At 30.8% G+C, this 16,433-nt stretch overlaps 1 pseudogene; it reads left to right on the top strand.

Annotated features, from left to right (window-relative positions):
• Positions 1–6,272: 6,272 nt before the first annotated feature.
• LOC107471167 (uncharacterized) lies at positions 6,273–11,791 on the top strand (annotated as a pseudogene).
• Positions 11,792–16,433: the final 4,642 nt, after the last annotated feature.

The following is a 16,433-nucleotide window of genomic DNA, read 5'->3' on the forward strand; positions in this document are numbered from 1 at the left end:
TTGTATGCTTTTCACAGTTTTAAAAAATACCAAAAATTACAATGTTAAAATATATCGCCACTTTTACTTCCATAACAAAAAAAATTAACCCACCCCCTCCCCTTTAATTTTTTGGTAAATTTAATTCCAATGAATAAATCAACAAAATTCAGGTGATCAATTAACAGTTCAACACACACTTTCTTGAAATGACATCATGTTACAAGTATCTGAAATTTACCCTATTAACCTCACACATATACGAGGTTAAAAGAGAATCCAAGCCACTAGATATATAGTGCATTCTTCTAAGGTAATGGTCCCATTATGACACAAATTAAAGTAGGGATACTAATTTGTGAGGGAGACACTTATATAAGAATCCAATAAAAAATTTGCTGCCTTGTTAATGTCCCCATATTGTAATAACTTAGGCCACACAAACCTTTTATGGTTTAAAGGTTCAAAATTAGCATACCAATTTTGCTAACCACCCTTTTCTTTTCTTTTTTCTTTTAGCAATAAGTGTTTTCTTGGAAGATTTGTGATGGTTGTTTTAATGGAAAATAAAGCTGTCAAGTCCTCTTAAATTGTAGCACATGGGGGCATGTTCTAATGTTAACCCTAATAATAATAATCTTGGAACAGTCTAGTACAATGTCACAATCTTCACTAGATGCTGGATATGTGTTCACCTGGTTGGGGAATATGGCTAATTAAGAGTTTTATTATATTTATATTTAAATTAAATGTGAGTTGTTTATTAACACTTAACTCAATTTAAAAGTTAAAAATGAAAAAAAAATAGAATATTAAAATAAGAATTTAATTTTAATATACTTCCAGTATAAAATAATTTTATACGTGCATCTAATTACACGATGTCATATCAATAAAAATAATTATTTTTTACATTCATCGCGTGAATGATCATTTAAAAAAATAAATCTGATTGTAACACTGTGTAAAACATTTTATAATATCCGTGCATCAAAATTAAAGTATAGGTTTAAAAGCCACAGATTGCAACAAATTAAAAAATAGGTAAACTGAAATTCAAAAAGTATTTCTAGGAAGAATATAATTAAATAACTAGCACAAGACCTTTGGGGTTTGCATTTCCAACAGTTTTTACCCATTTTTTCCCTTTTCAATACTAGGAGTGGAACTACCACTTGCAGAACACATCCAATTTGTAGTTTGCAATAATGTATTTAATTTTCATGGTCAATTATTGCATATATATATATATAGGACAAGAGAAAGTTAGAATATATGGCAATAAATTGAGTCATTCGGATTATTTACCTTCGGAGTTCTTTTCTTTTGTTTACAATAATAATGATAACAAGTTAAAAACAAACATATATCAAAATTTGAAGAGAAAGGAAATAGATAGTTTGAAGAGCCAAATTCATACAAAAATATCTATGGTGTTACTAAATTCATAAACAATTTTTTTATTTTAAAAATTTGTAATTGAATCTATATATTTTATATAAAAAAAAAGTATTAGGTCCCTATCATTAATTAAAGTTATAATAAGAAACCAAATATTTCAAGGTATATATTTGTAGGTACTAAATTTTTTAAAAATATATATTGTAAATTAAAATGATTTAATTGCAAATTAAATTAGATTGTCTTATATCAGAGTTTCCTTTTTATTATAAAAGAAATCGCTAATTTTTGGTTTTTTGTAACTAAAGGTATAATAGAAGAGATTTTCTTAAAAAGAAAAAGAAATTGAATACACTTATTTTATAATTATATTATATGAATTTAAATAGACCATTGAACTAAATAAAAGTAATGTGTTCACTCTAAAATAAGTTAATTAAATACAATATCTTTTAGTATATCATTTATTTACTATTATGATTAAAAAAATAAATGAAAAAAAACATTTAATTTAAGGGTTTTATTAATTTGTGTTTTAAGAACACAGATTAATTATACCATAAAAAATATTTTATAAAATTTATTTTTTATATTTTTAATGTATTAACAAAAATATTAAAAAAGTATTTTTTTAATATACTCTTAAAACACAAATGAGTTAAATCTTAATTTAATTAGAAGGAAAATACTATTAGTAGTAAAGTACTATAGTCATAGCCAAGCTATATTCCTTGTTTTGTGTGCTTAGACTTTTATTTTTTTTAATTAATTTGGAGTTGACCAATGATGATTGCTAGTTCCCCAACCTAACATTTCATGTTCATCTCCAACCCATATAATTAGTAAAATAGAGATGTAATCAATAGATAAAATGGTCATATATTTTTCTAACAAAAATATAATTTTTTTTCTCACATATTGCAAAAATATATCAACCAGTTCATGTGAAAAGACTGTAATAATAATAATAATAATAAACACGATATTATCGCAAAAATAGATAAATAATTTTTATTTTTAAAAATTATTTGAAATAATAAAAGTCTAGGTCATTCAAATATTACTAGTTGCGAAATAGAAGTAAATTTAGTAGCTAATAAGACTGACGTACTAAATTATAAAGATAAAAATAATGATAAACTTTATTCGTATCAAATAATTATATAACTAAAAATAAATTCATTATCATAATTATAGTCACTCAATAAAAATTAAATAAGACATGCACAAAATTCTAACTCTCTCACTTTAGATAAATAAGACTAAAACAATCACCAACCTTCCATCTTTAATATAAATTTGAGTAAGTATTTGACCCTCCGTATATATGTTCTTGATATAAAGTTCCTAATCATCTTATAGTATATTGGTCTGTTCAGCTTAATTATCGCGCTGTGTCGTCATTCCTGATGAAGATTTTATGGGAAAAAAAATAAGAAACAAAATTTTTTTACTAATTTATTTATGAGTAATACTCCAAATAGGTCCCTAAAAAATTTATCATCCTATAATTTTGTTTCCCACAAAATTTAACTAAGATTTTGACCCTGAGATTCTCAGATATTCACCAGATACGTCTCCAAAACCGTTTGATACGGTTAACATGGTGAGATATCAGGTTAACTGCGACATGTCATCTCCAGAACATTTTGGTCCCCATCCACGCCGGACAAAATAACGTTGTATTGGAATCAAAGACAAAACGACGTCGTTTCGGAGAGGACAAATTCGTCTCTATTTAAACAGAGAATGCAAACATTGCCGTTTTCATGCGGGAGACCTATTTGCCTTATAATACTATCTTATGGGACCTATTTGACCTATAATTCATGATGTTAAAAGAAACTATATTTACTTCAACGCAAACCTTAAAAACACGTTGACATTGGTTTGTTCATTTATCAAAATGGTAACATAAATCTGAGAACCCAAACATGTTAACCACACAAATATTTGGCTTCAATAGCAACACAAACCAAATCAAATCAAAAGAAGGTTTATTTTCTTCAACATAAACTAAACGAAACCATTCTAAACAACATAAAGTCTTCTTCCTCCAATATAACAAAAGGTGGTAACATAATTAAGACAACAACTTTCACACTAATTCTTAGAAGCATCATTTTTTAAAAGACTGGTTCAACTCTAGTGTTGGAATGAATTTGAAAAACTTAGATATTGTGCCACTGATTACAGCTGCCATTGTCTCAACACTAACACTCCTCGGATTTTTTGCCCTAATTACTGTCTCTTTTGGACGTCTAAAAGAAAGTCGAGTTTGGAATAAACAGTATTGTTATCACCATGTTTCACACAGATTTCAACTGCTTACATTAAACCACTTACAAGAGGGAATATCTTTGGATTGCTTGAGACATTTTTTGTCGCATCTGAGGGAGAATTGTCAACTTGAGTATATTGAGAGGGAGGATTAGACTCTTGCATGCTACTAGGTCCAAATACATCAGCTTGTGTTTCCAATATTAACAAACAGGGGCAATGAAAGTATTTGAGTGTAACATCACGAATTATAGGTCAAATAAGTCCCCTAAGATACTATTATAAGGCAAATAGGTCCCCCACATGAAAACGGCGTCGTTTGCATTCTCTGTCCAAGTGGGGACGAATTTGTCCTCCTCGAAACGACGTCGTTTTGCCCCTGGTTCTAATACGACGTCATTTTGTCCAGCATGGATAGGGACCAAAATGTCCTGGAGGTGACATATCGCAGTTAACCTGACACGTCACCACGTTAACCGGATCAAACGGTTTTAGGGATGTATCTAGTGGATATCTGAGAACTTCAGGGTCAAAATCTTAATTAAATTTTGTGGGAGATAAAACTGTCGGATGGTAAATTTCTTGGAGACTTATCTGAAATATTACTCTTTATTTATATGGTGTCATCATATTCATTCCCAACCACTCTGAATTTTAAAATAAAAATAGTGAAAATACAATGTTATTCAATTCTTATTTTTAAAAGTTGTTAGTCAGAGTGGGTAAATTTTTATATATTTTTCATTTACTTATGCTACAATTTATGTGACTCATGACTAAAATACGTATAATATTAAATCATAAAAATGTAAACACAAGAATCTTGACTTAGTTTTTCTTTGACAACTGATTTATTTGTGATATAAACTCTAATACAATGTATAAAATCGACATTAACTTTTCGTGAACATTCTTTTAACATTATTTGACTTGAATTGGTATTGAGAAAAATTTTCTAAAATAAATTAAAAAATAAATATTTTTCAAAACAACTTTTTCCTTTTTTTTTTCGAAATCCATTTTTTTTATTGTTTGGAAGTTTGAGCAAGTTCACCTACCGTATTAGCAAACTTGTAAATTTTGTTGAAGTTTATCTACTGCAACGACAAACTAATTTATTGAAACTAATAAATTCGTCTATTAACAAAACAAATTTGTTTTTATTTTCGTACCATTTAGATCGCATTGGTATATTTTTATATTTTAATTTAATTTTTAAATAGATATAAATTTTATTAAAAATTTTCGTACACATACCTTGACTTTATATGTGTTTTGATATAGTATAAATATTTGACTAAGGGATCAATTTTATTCTTTTAAGGTGATTAGCTAGGATTTGATTAGAAATCAATAGATCATAAACCATTAATAAAAACAATATAAAGAACAAATAAATAATGATTTAGCTTTAAAATAAACTTTAAAGTTTGAACTCAGTAAATTGAATAACTATACAACACGATTTTTTACTGTTAAAATTTGTAATAAATTTATTTACTTAATTGAATTTAAATTTGATTTTGTATTCAGAATAAATCTAGTTTTTTCATCTTTTTATATAGCCAAATATTATTCAAATTCAATAACTATGGAATTAGTTATAATTATATCTTGAAGAATAATTTATTATCGGTTAGGAATTCATTAAAATTAGTGTTTATATATTTTTAAATTTAAATTAGATATGTTAGTTTTTTATGTGTATTATCTTTTAATTTTTTATTATGAATTTAAATTTCAAATTATTATATTTTTTGATTTTTTTATGGTATCTCCTAATCCATTAGGCCAATGACTAATTTATCACGAATCATAACTTTATCTAAGGATTTAACGCTAACTAATAAATTACTGTGTATATAAGATAAGATTCGAACTTCTATTACTTATTTAAACAACAAATTATTATAAATTTAATTAATTAATTATTGAATAATAAAAATAATTCAAAAAATTGAGATGGTAAAATCAACGCTTCATACCAATGAACTACTTCTTGGTTATCCTTTAGATATGCAAATTAATTGCAGGAATAAAATAGTCTTCTAATTGTTGAAAACTTTCTAAATATTAGTTAAAAGAAAATATTTAAAAAATTAACTTTTAGAATAAATAAAATAATTTTAAAAAATTAATTAATATTAACTTACAAAAATTAGTTACATACCCAAGAAAACTCTTTACTTGGTTCTACAAAAATGGCCCTTTGCCTAAACCTTAGGTCCTTACTATTCAAAATACATCACTACTTGCATTGTATGCAAAATGTACCTCCCTTCATATAATTTTAGAAAAATAGCAAATAGATGTACGGAAAATTCCATCAAAAAATATATATATTTTACCAAATATAATTATAATAGATATATATTAAAATTAATCATCAAAATTAATTATTAGAGTATAATATACATTGTATTATAAAATATACATTAAAAATAAATTAAATTATACGTACATATCTTTATATATAAATATATAATAATTTAAAAAGAAGAAGAATATCTAAAAAAATCCTAGCAGAAAAAGAGTACGTACTCCGTACTCAAGGAGAATGAGAGAAGGAGAGAGCGGGAGCGAGCGGTTGAGGGTGAAACACGGTGAGAAAAATGGCCATGCCATCAGAAGAGATAAGGGGGAGAGCGTGGGTAGGTGTGTATCCAGTGTTAAGGAGGGTTCTTCTCGAGAGGGGTTAGAACAGGCATCTAAGGTCTCTTTTAAAGATAAAGTCATTGGTGCAGAAAAGTCTAAGACCTTTGCATTAGTATGGTCATTATCTGGGGATGGGATCGCGACGGTGACAGATAAGTAGATATTCTCGTCCACCAAGAGTGTCAGATTTACCAAGGAGGCAAAGAGAAGCCATCGTGATCAAGGTGCTGGATAAGCATTATGGATACACGGCTCTCATGCATAAGCTTCAGATAGTATGGTGCATCAAAGGAGGGCTTGATTTGTTGGATGTAGGGTTTGGATATTTTTTGTTAAATTTGATATTGCTGCGGATCCGTGAGAAAGTCATTCTTGGGATAGACGGTCACTATGTTGCAGTAAAGTCATGGGATGTGGATTTTAAGCCATGCGAAAAATTCTTTGGATCAACGCTGGTATGGATTCGAGTCTCGCGACTTCCAATTTGGTGCTACCAGGAACAAGCAATGCTGCGAATTGCTTCTGCAATAGGGATTCTGGTGAAAGTAGATTTGGCCACTAAGCTTGCAGAAACAGAAAAATATGTCCGAGCTTGTATTCAAATTAATCTTGAGTTACCTATAATCAAACATATTATAGTGGAGGGTGTGACTTATGAAGTGGAGTACGAGAGTTTACAGTTGATTTGTGCTACTTGTGCACGGTATGGGCATGATAAATCGCTGTGCATGGAGAAGGAGTCCTTGGAAAGAAATAGAAATTCCTTTGGTGATGGAAAAAATAATGAAGCCTCGACACTAGTGCCACACAACAATCATGAGATTCAAAAAGAGGCTGAATCAGAAGCTCGTGATTTGGGTGAGAATCCTCGTAATTTGGGTGAGAAATTAGGAGTTGTTAAAGGGAAGGATGTGGTTACGGAATCATTGGCTCCTCATGTGCCTGATGGTCATGTTAATGAGGCATGCATGGATGATGGAGAGGGCTGGCAACAAGTGCTACGTAAGGAAAAATTCACAATGGGCTAGTCATCAAGTTTGAAGGACCAAGATGGAAAGCAGCACAAGTTTGATTCGAGAAGGGTTCCAAGGCCCAATTTTCATGGTGATGGAGGCAAATCAATTGGCATTAGGATGGAAAAGCGAGAAAAACATGAAATTGCGCCATCTCCATCGCGCAGAACTCCTGCACGTCGTGGAATTTCTCTACGGAAGCGTCCTCGGCCTTCCTCCTTGCAGAACTCGACAGTTGATAAAAATGGTGGCATAATGGAAGAAACCTTAATAGATGGAAGCATGGTAGGTGCAGTGTTAGGAGGTCCGAATGTGGCAATTATTGAGGATCAGAGTGTGCCAGTACCGCAAGACAAACCACCTATTGAGGTTGGTGATTCTGTTTAGAATTTATGTTCTTATTTATTCTGTCCCTATTATTTATGGATAGTTTAAATATTATTGTTTGGAATATTAGGGGTGCTTCTAATAAGTTAGCCCGGGTGCATTGTAAGGAACTTGTTAGGAAATTTAGACTTGTTTTCTTTATTGTGGTTGAAACTCACTCCCCTTTTCAGCATTTAAAATTATTTTGGGAAAGGTTGGGGTATCACTCTGTTGGTATAGTAGAAGCAGAGGAGCATAAGGGAGGTATTTGGTTTCTATCCTCTATGAAGGATGTTTGTTGTAAGTTCATTGATGCTTTTGATCAGGGTGTTACTGTTGAGGTTCACTTTGATAATTTAATTTGGAAGGGTAGTGGTATTTATGGCAGTCCTCAATTTAATAAAATGGTTCTTCTTTGGGATTATCTTGTTGCACAATTCATGGTTTTTCAAGGACCTTGGATTGTTCTTGGTGATTTTAATGAAGTCAAATTTTTTCATGAATCTAAGGGCTGTCAATTTTCTCATCAAAGAGCAGACATGTTTGCTACTTCATTAGGGGATAGTGGTTTGTTTGATTTGAAGACTATTGGGAGGCGGTTTTCCTGGTAAAGGAAGGTGAAAAATTATGTTGACGTGACAAAAAAGCTTGATCGAGTCTGTATAAATAGTAGTTGGTTATCTATCTTTCCAGAGGCTTATGCAAAAGTTTTAAATAGGTTTCAGTCTGATCATTGCCCTATTCTGGTGCGTTGTAAAGGTCGTCCTCAGCCTAAAGGGAATCGACCTTTCCGATTTGTTGCTGCTTGGGCTACTCATCCTGGGTATAGGGATATTGTGAACCAGTCATGGTGGTCTGGTAACAGAGGGATTCACGGCAAGCTTTCGAAAGTACAGAAGAATTCACTAGAGTTTAACTCGAACATATTTGGTAACATTTTTTGTTAAGAAATGTGAATTAGAGTAGCAGATTAATTATTTACAAAAGCGTTTGGAAGTGGTGGATAGTATTTATTTGCGTCAGAAAGAGCAATAGTTGCTTGATGATTATAATAATACTCTAGTGCAAGAAGAGCTTCTATGGTTCCAAAAGTCCAGAGAACAGTGGGTAGGATTTAGGGATAGGAATACGAGATTCTTTCATATTCAAACTCTTGCGCGAAGGAAGCATAATAAGATTCATGACCTTTTTCTCAAGGATAGAGTGTGGAAAACTGATCCAGAGGTTCTGAGTCAAGAAGCAGAGTCTTTCTATAAAAGCTTATTCTATCATTTGGATGATGTTGATTTGGGTTGCCTTGGTGATGTGCCTCTTCCTTCTCTGAATGAGGAAGCTTGCAATAATCTTACGGCACCAGTTACTATGGAGGAAGTCAGAACAGTTGTTTTTCACATGAACTCTTTTAAAGCTCCGGGTCCTGATGGATTTCAAGCTTTCTTCTTCAAAGAATATTGGGAGATCATTGGTCTTGATGTTTGGAAGATGGTTAAGCAGGCATTCTCCGGTGTTACTCTTGATCCGACAATGTTGGAGACTTTACTAGTTCTCATTCCAAAGGTTGAATCACCGGTATCTATGAAAGATTTCAGGCCGATTAGTCTCTGCAATGTAGTTTACAAGATCATCACAAAGGTCCTTGTTAATAGGCTTCGTCTTCATCTTGCGGAGATTGTTGGCCCGCTTCAAGGAGGATTTATTCCGGGACGAGGAACTCCTGACAACATCATTATTGCTCAAGAAGTCCTCTACTTTATGAAGAAGACTAAATCAAAGAAAGGTACACTGGCCTTTAAGATTGATCTGGAGAAAGCGTATGACAGAGTTGACTGGAGATTTTTAGCTCATACCTTTAAGAGCTTTGGTTTTCCTATTCCTACACTTAATTTGATTATGAATTGTGTCACTGCTTTTTCCTTATCTATTCTTTGGAATGGGAGTCGTCTGAATGGCTTTACTCCTAGCCGAGGTCTTAGATAAAGAGATCCTATATCACCCTATCTTTTTGTGTTGTGTATAGAGCGATTGGCATGCTTTATTAGTCATCAGGTTGATTTTGGCTTGTGGGAGCCATTTGCTATTTCTAGAGGGGGACCAAGAATATCCCACTTAATGATTGCGGATGACTTGCTTCTATTCTGTAAAGCTACAAAGAGACAAGTGCAAAATGTGCTGTTGGTTTTAAAGACTTTTTGCAAAGCATCTGGGATGAAGATTAATGTGGAGAAGTCTAAAGCGCTTTGCTCCAAGAATGTCTCTGCAACAAGGAAGGAGGTTTTCACTGGGGGTATCCTCTATCAGATTTGTCCAAGATTTGGGCAAGTATCTTGGAGTTACCCTTAGCCATTCTAGGGTGACTAGTTCAGCTTTCAATGGTGTCCTGGATAAGATTTGGAGTAGGCTAGCAAGCTGGAAAGGGAGTTTACTCAATCGGGCTGGTAGACTCTGCTTGGTTAATTCTGTTGCCGCCGCTGTTTCCACGTACCAGATGTAGATCTCTATTTTTTCCAAAGGAATCATTAGTAAATTGGAGTCTATGATGAGGAATTTTCTTTGGAAAGGACAAGTTGATGGAAGATTATTGAATCTTGTTAGTTGGAAGGTACTGGTTACTCCAAAAAAATTTGGAGGTTTGGGGATTAGAGATCCTTATTGTGTAAATATTGCTCTTCTTGGGAAGTTAGTTTGGACTTTTTTCCAGCAGCCAAACAAGCTATGGGTCCAATTGTTGGATGCCAAATACCGATCATCTCTATATGACTGTTTTAGTTATCCTAAGAACAATGACTCTCCCATTTGGAGGTGTCTTTGCAAGGCTTGGGAAGTGTTGAAGGATGGGTTTGCTTGGTGTATTGGAGATTTGAACCAGAATTTTTGGTTTTCTAGCTGGAGGAGAGAAGGACGGTTATCTAATGAGATGGATTATGTTCACATTTCTGATTCGAATCTCCGAATACAGGATATTTGGTCAGTTGGTAGGTGGCATTTGGATACTCTTTATTCTCCTTTATCTCAAAATCTGAAAGGTAATATTCTCTCTTACAATCCAGATGAACAAGCAGGTCCGAAAGTGGGTTGGTATTGAAGTGGGTCTGCTACCAAAGTTTATGACTCACGCAATGGTTACTTGTGGTTGTGTAAGCAGTTGTTTGGTTGGGAGGAGCGGGAGAATTGGCTTTTGCTTTGGTGTCAGCTTGTTCCGGAAAAGCATAAGTTTTTGGCTTAGTTGTGTCTTAAGGAGGCTCTTCCTACTGCAAGTTTTCGCTTTAGAAGAGGGATGTCGTCATCGGATAGGTGTCCAAGATGTCTTTCTAGCCAGGAATCGATTTTACGTTGTATTCGGGATTGTCCAAAAGCTCAGCTTGTCTGGCATAGGTTGGATATTTCTTGTCATCCTTTGGATTTGAAGAACTGGTTCTTGTATCATAGTAGAGAGCATCCGTTCAAGTTCTTTTCAAGACTTTGGTGGATATGGCGAGTAAGGAATAATGACATCTTTAATCCCCATGAAACTTGGCCTCCGAAAAAAGTGATTTGTCTGGCATTAACTTCAGAAAAGGAGCTTAGGAATATTTTTGAATTACAACGTATGTCCCTTCCCTCTACTCTAAATGGTTTTTGGAATCCCCCATCCATTGGTACTTTTAAGATTAGTTGTGATGCTAGTTATTTTGGTTCGGGTGATAATATTGATTTTGCTTGTGTTATTAGAGATTGTAATGGGAGCTGGCAAAGGGAGTGTTTGAGAATGATTGAGAGTAATAGTATTCTTCAAGGAGAATTCTTTGCTATTTGGAGAGGATATCTCTTAGCTTGGGATGTGGGTCAACGAGCTGTTATTTGTGAGACGGATTGTGTCGAAGCATTTAATCTTGTTACTCAAGATGGTTTTGGGTTTATTGATTCATTGGTGCTCAAAATAAGAGATATCATACATTGGAATTGGCGTGTTGACTTTCGTTTGATTATCAGAGATGCAAACACGGTGGCAGATACTATGGCAAAGATGGCGATGAAGTTACAAACTTTCGCATGTGGAGCTTCTTTCACCTTGGGAGGAGTTTAAGAGTAGTCTTAAACGGGATTGTCCCTCTATTTAAGTAGTTTCTTATTTTGTTTGTTTTATTTTTCTTTGTTTAATTTATTTCAATCACAACAAAAAAATACATAATAACTTATTTTAGTAATTATTTTTACAAAATATTATTCGTATACTAAAATTAACTACTTAAATCAGTCACTAATGTATTTATATATAAATACATGTGTGATTTAATTTATTTTTAATGTATATTTATATTTTAACGTGTATTTAATTTATATTAGTGAATAACTTTAGTGATTTATTTTAATGTACAGTAACATAATTCTTAATTTTAATATATAAATAACTTTTTTTTTTTACTATTAGTCGGATCGAAGAAGCTCACCACCCTTTTGTTCTTTTTTCACTTATTTCTTAAAGTACTTTCAAAATTTGCAGTGCGAAAAGGAAAATAAGATAATTCAGTATAATTTGTCATCGAGTTTAAAACTTTAAATACGTGCATAGCATGCTTTTCCAATTGCAAATTTGTTTTGATCACTGATTATTTGTGCCTAACTACCCAAATTTGGCAAATTAATGTGCATTTTTCGAACTTCTAATGTGCACTGTTTGGGCACGTGTTCTACTAATATATAACGTGCACGCACTTTTATTTGAATAGTGGTATAACAGGACTTTGGAGTAGACATTAATGATTAGACCTTCACCTTCTGGAATTATTAAAAATCAAATACTTCATCTCTTTTAAAATAATTTTCTAACAATAAAAAGAAAATGTATATTAAAAGATAATTGGTAAATTTTTGTAATATTTCAAACTAAATAAATAGATAAAAATTTATATAAACGAAAGTTAATGTTACTTAATATTAGAAATAACTTTTAAAATATATATTTAAAAGATATTTAAATGGAATGAAAAAAATTATAATTAAAGAAAATATTATTTATCTAGCTACCTTACCTAATCTTGTTATTTCCGAAGTCACACACATTACTCTCAACAGTGTAAAAATTTAGGTTGGGACAGAAAGTTACCTATCTACCCTAGGTCATGCCCTGAAATATAGATATTTTTTTATTTGTCGTATTTACATATTGAATATATTTCGAACACGACACTCATTAATATTTTTTTGATACGCATTTCTTTTATGTTTAAGTGTATTTTAATAAAAAAATAAAAAAGTTTCAAACACACTTAAAAATACTTAAATACTATCATATATCAGCACCCCCAATCTTATTCTTAACATGTATTCTTAAAATAAGTTTAAAAATAATATATATTATTAATTATTAAAATAAAAAATATTTTAAATATTTTATATAATTAAAAATATTAAACATAATTTAAAAATTAATTTATATTTTAATATCAATAAAATATAAAAATATTATTATAATTTATCTAAAAAATACTTCATATTTTATATATATACGTCATATTTCCATGTCTTGTAAGAATTTTATGTCCGTGTTGTATCATAGATGCCATGTAATTTATAAGGTGTTAATTAACGGCTAAAAAATTTAGATATATCATGCGTGTGTGTTATGCATTGATATGGAGGATGGGAATGCTATACATAAATGTGGGACAGAAGAAATCAGACCATTCGAATTCTGGTAAAAAAAAATTGGATTATCAAATCGGATAGTCTGAATTGTGAGAGAGAGAAAATTTGAAATTCACGGTTAACTAATTGAACAGTTCAATTAGTGTTTTTTTTTTAAACAAAGAAAACGGACACTCCAAATTGATATAAAAAAATATTTTTTTTGAATATGTGAGTTGGTATAAAAGAAAACGAACCCTCCGTGTTCCTGTATCCAACTCCCTCGATTCGAATTGTGCTCATTGATATCACATGTAGGTAAAGTTTATGTGCTATCTATAACGTTGCAACACACCAACCTCTCCTCCATATAAAAAATAAAAAGCGTTAATTAACTTCAGTTTTATTATTGACCTTCAAACAGAAAAAAAAATAAAAGATAAAAATAATAAATAAATTAATAAGTTAACTCCCTTATTAAGCAACGTTGCATGAATAAGATAAGTGCAGTGCATCATGTACGCATTATGTCCTTAATTAACCTAAATCAAAAGCAAAGAATGTTTTACGAAAGTGAGAGTTATCGTCTAAATAAAGAGGTTTCTATTTAAGGAATTTGGACATGGACAAGTTAATCTCCATGATTATAGTCCTTTGTGGAGTTGAAATTATTCCATCTTTTATTTGCATTTAATTTTTAAGGGAACGTTAATGTAATTGTCTTATTGACCCACATGAAAATGCCAATATTACTATGAATAAAGACATGAAAATAGGGGAAACAAAAGAATCTTTTTGTACGGTATGAATGAACCTTATCATTGGTGTTATTAGGGAAGACTTAATTATTTTAGGTAATAAACATTTTCTACATATTATCTAATTTGTACAGCTATAATTGTAGCTTCTCCAGTTTGCATAGTACGATACATGAACATGAATATCGTACCATTATTGTAATCAAGCATAAGTTACAGCAAATAAATAAAATATTTGAAATATTAGATTTGATTGTGAATATCATAACAATTAAATTTCGTGCAAATTGGACTTTTTTTTTGGGATTTGGCAGCTTAAGAATGAGTTTATTATTATACGAAAATATTACTTTTAATGCACTTAATATTTCTATGACTGTTAAAACTTGTTTATATTTTGGACAACTTTTCATTAGTAATTTATATAAATAATTTGTAATTTTATTATTAGCTTCAACAAAAACTTTTTAATAATAACTTGGAGTTGTTGAAAAAATGTTACTAAAAACTATTGATTTTGTTTCCAATCAATAAAGAATTCAAGAGGTTAATGACTAATAATATCAATATGTAATTTGTATTTTAATATATATTTAATATATTTAAAAATGACTTTTATATAGTATATATTAAAATAAGTATAAGATTATATATAAATAAAAATAGTTTTGGTAGGTGTTATGATAAAGCAACTCTTCATGTGGAAGGTGGATAGATGCAATTGAAGTGTCTATTGTCAAATATAGCATGGCACATATGCACACACCAAAGTAAATTAATTACTTTTTTGCTATATAAAGTAATAATGAATTGATCAATGTTTAATTCCAACCACATGGTGGTCTTGTTACAATGTATTTGGATTGAGAAGAAAGGGAAATTAAGATGAACCAAATTTTGTATTGTTTTTTTTTTATTATTATTTTCAAAAGTGAAGGAATTACTACTACTGTTGCATTTAGTGGGAGGGAATTGACAAAATTCCCTTCACTATCATATTGCATAAAAAAAAAATATCCCTATTTTTAAGGGGCAATTAAGGGCTAAGGACCAACCCATGCCTTGGTGGTTAGGAGCACTATGGGCAGAAGCACCCTAATGGCCCCCACCCTTTTAATTTTTCCCTATCCAAAACATGATTAATAACTTCATCAATCACCCAAAAACCCAAAATCGAAAAAGTGGACCCAAAACACCAAAGGCATTAAATTAATAATATGAGTGTTATCTAAAAAACAAAGCACACCCATAACGGAATATAGGGTGAAGGAGGGAGTACTAACATTGTTTAGGGGAGAAAAAACAAAGCATACCCTAAACATTGTACTTGGCACACCTTTTCTCCAATATATATGTCATCATCTTCTATTCTTTGAAGGTTCAACATTTTAGTAACAAAACATTGTTAATTAAAGAAATATAGTAAATTAATTTTTTTTATTATACAAAAATTTATTAACTCTTTTAAAATAGGGTTTTTTTACAAGAAATTTCTAATTCAAGTCTGGAAAAGTAGATTTTTCTTTTTAATTAAAACACTATAACCCATTCTTCAAATTTATAGTAATAAGCTGAATTCAGCCGAGTAATTAAATTTTGTTCAGTAAAACTTATTTATAATTTTTATCAAAATAAACAAATTAATTAATATATTCTCTAATAGTAAAGTGATTTGCTTCTCTAAGAGGAAAGAACCTCAAAAACATGCAAACAGAATATATTTTTTCCCATACTATAGTTAGAGTAGGATATGATTATGATAATATGTGATACTATATCAACCAAATGAAATTGCACGCAATAATAGATTAGGATTAGCTAATTCTCATTCTTGGCAAAAAGTCTAAAGAAAGCATATTTGCAGGTTGACTGAATTCTTGTTGATTAGAGAGAATAATTAAAAGAAAATCATATAATATATGGTTTCTTTTGGAATCATGAACCACTTCATGGTCATCCTTTCATAAAGTACATTGTTTATTTATTTTTCTCCCCTTATCCGATACATTCCTCAGATTACTATAAACTTATCATCGGCTCAGTACTACAAAAAATATGATTTGTTTATGCTTCTTTGTTAACTTTTTCTTATTTAGAATAATAATAGAGCATAATGTCACACTCACACAGCTGCACCAAGGGCCACAGGAATAGAATAATACACTTATTATTATTATTATCAATTTCACTAACCGCCATTATATTATAAAATAATAAAATAATATATTATATTATAATAGCTTCTAAAATCTACGTAGCTGCACTTTCTGCCTCTATCTCTCGGACACAACACAACATGATATGTGAGCAAACAATAAAATAATTAAACCATAAGGTACAATAAAATAGTGTTAATTAATTATCATTTTACAGAAAG

This window comes from Arachis duranensis, chromosome 10 (genome assembly GCF_000817695.3).
Source record: "Arachis duranensis cultivar V14167 chromosome 10, aradu.V14167.gnm2.J7QH, whole genome shotgun sequence".
NCBI classification, from domain to species: Eukaryota; Viridiplantae; Streptophyta; class Magnoliopsida; order Fabales; family Fabaceae; genus Arachis; species Arachis duranensis.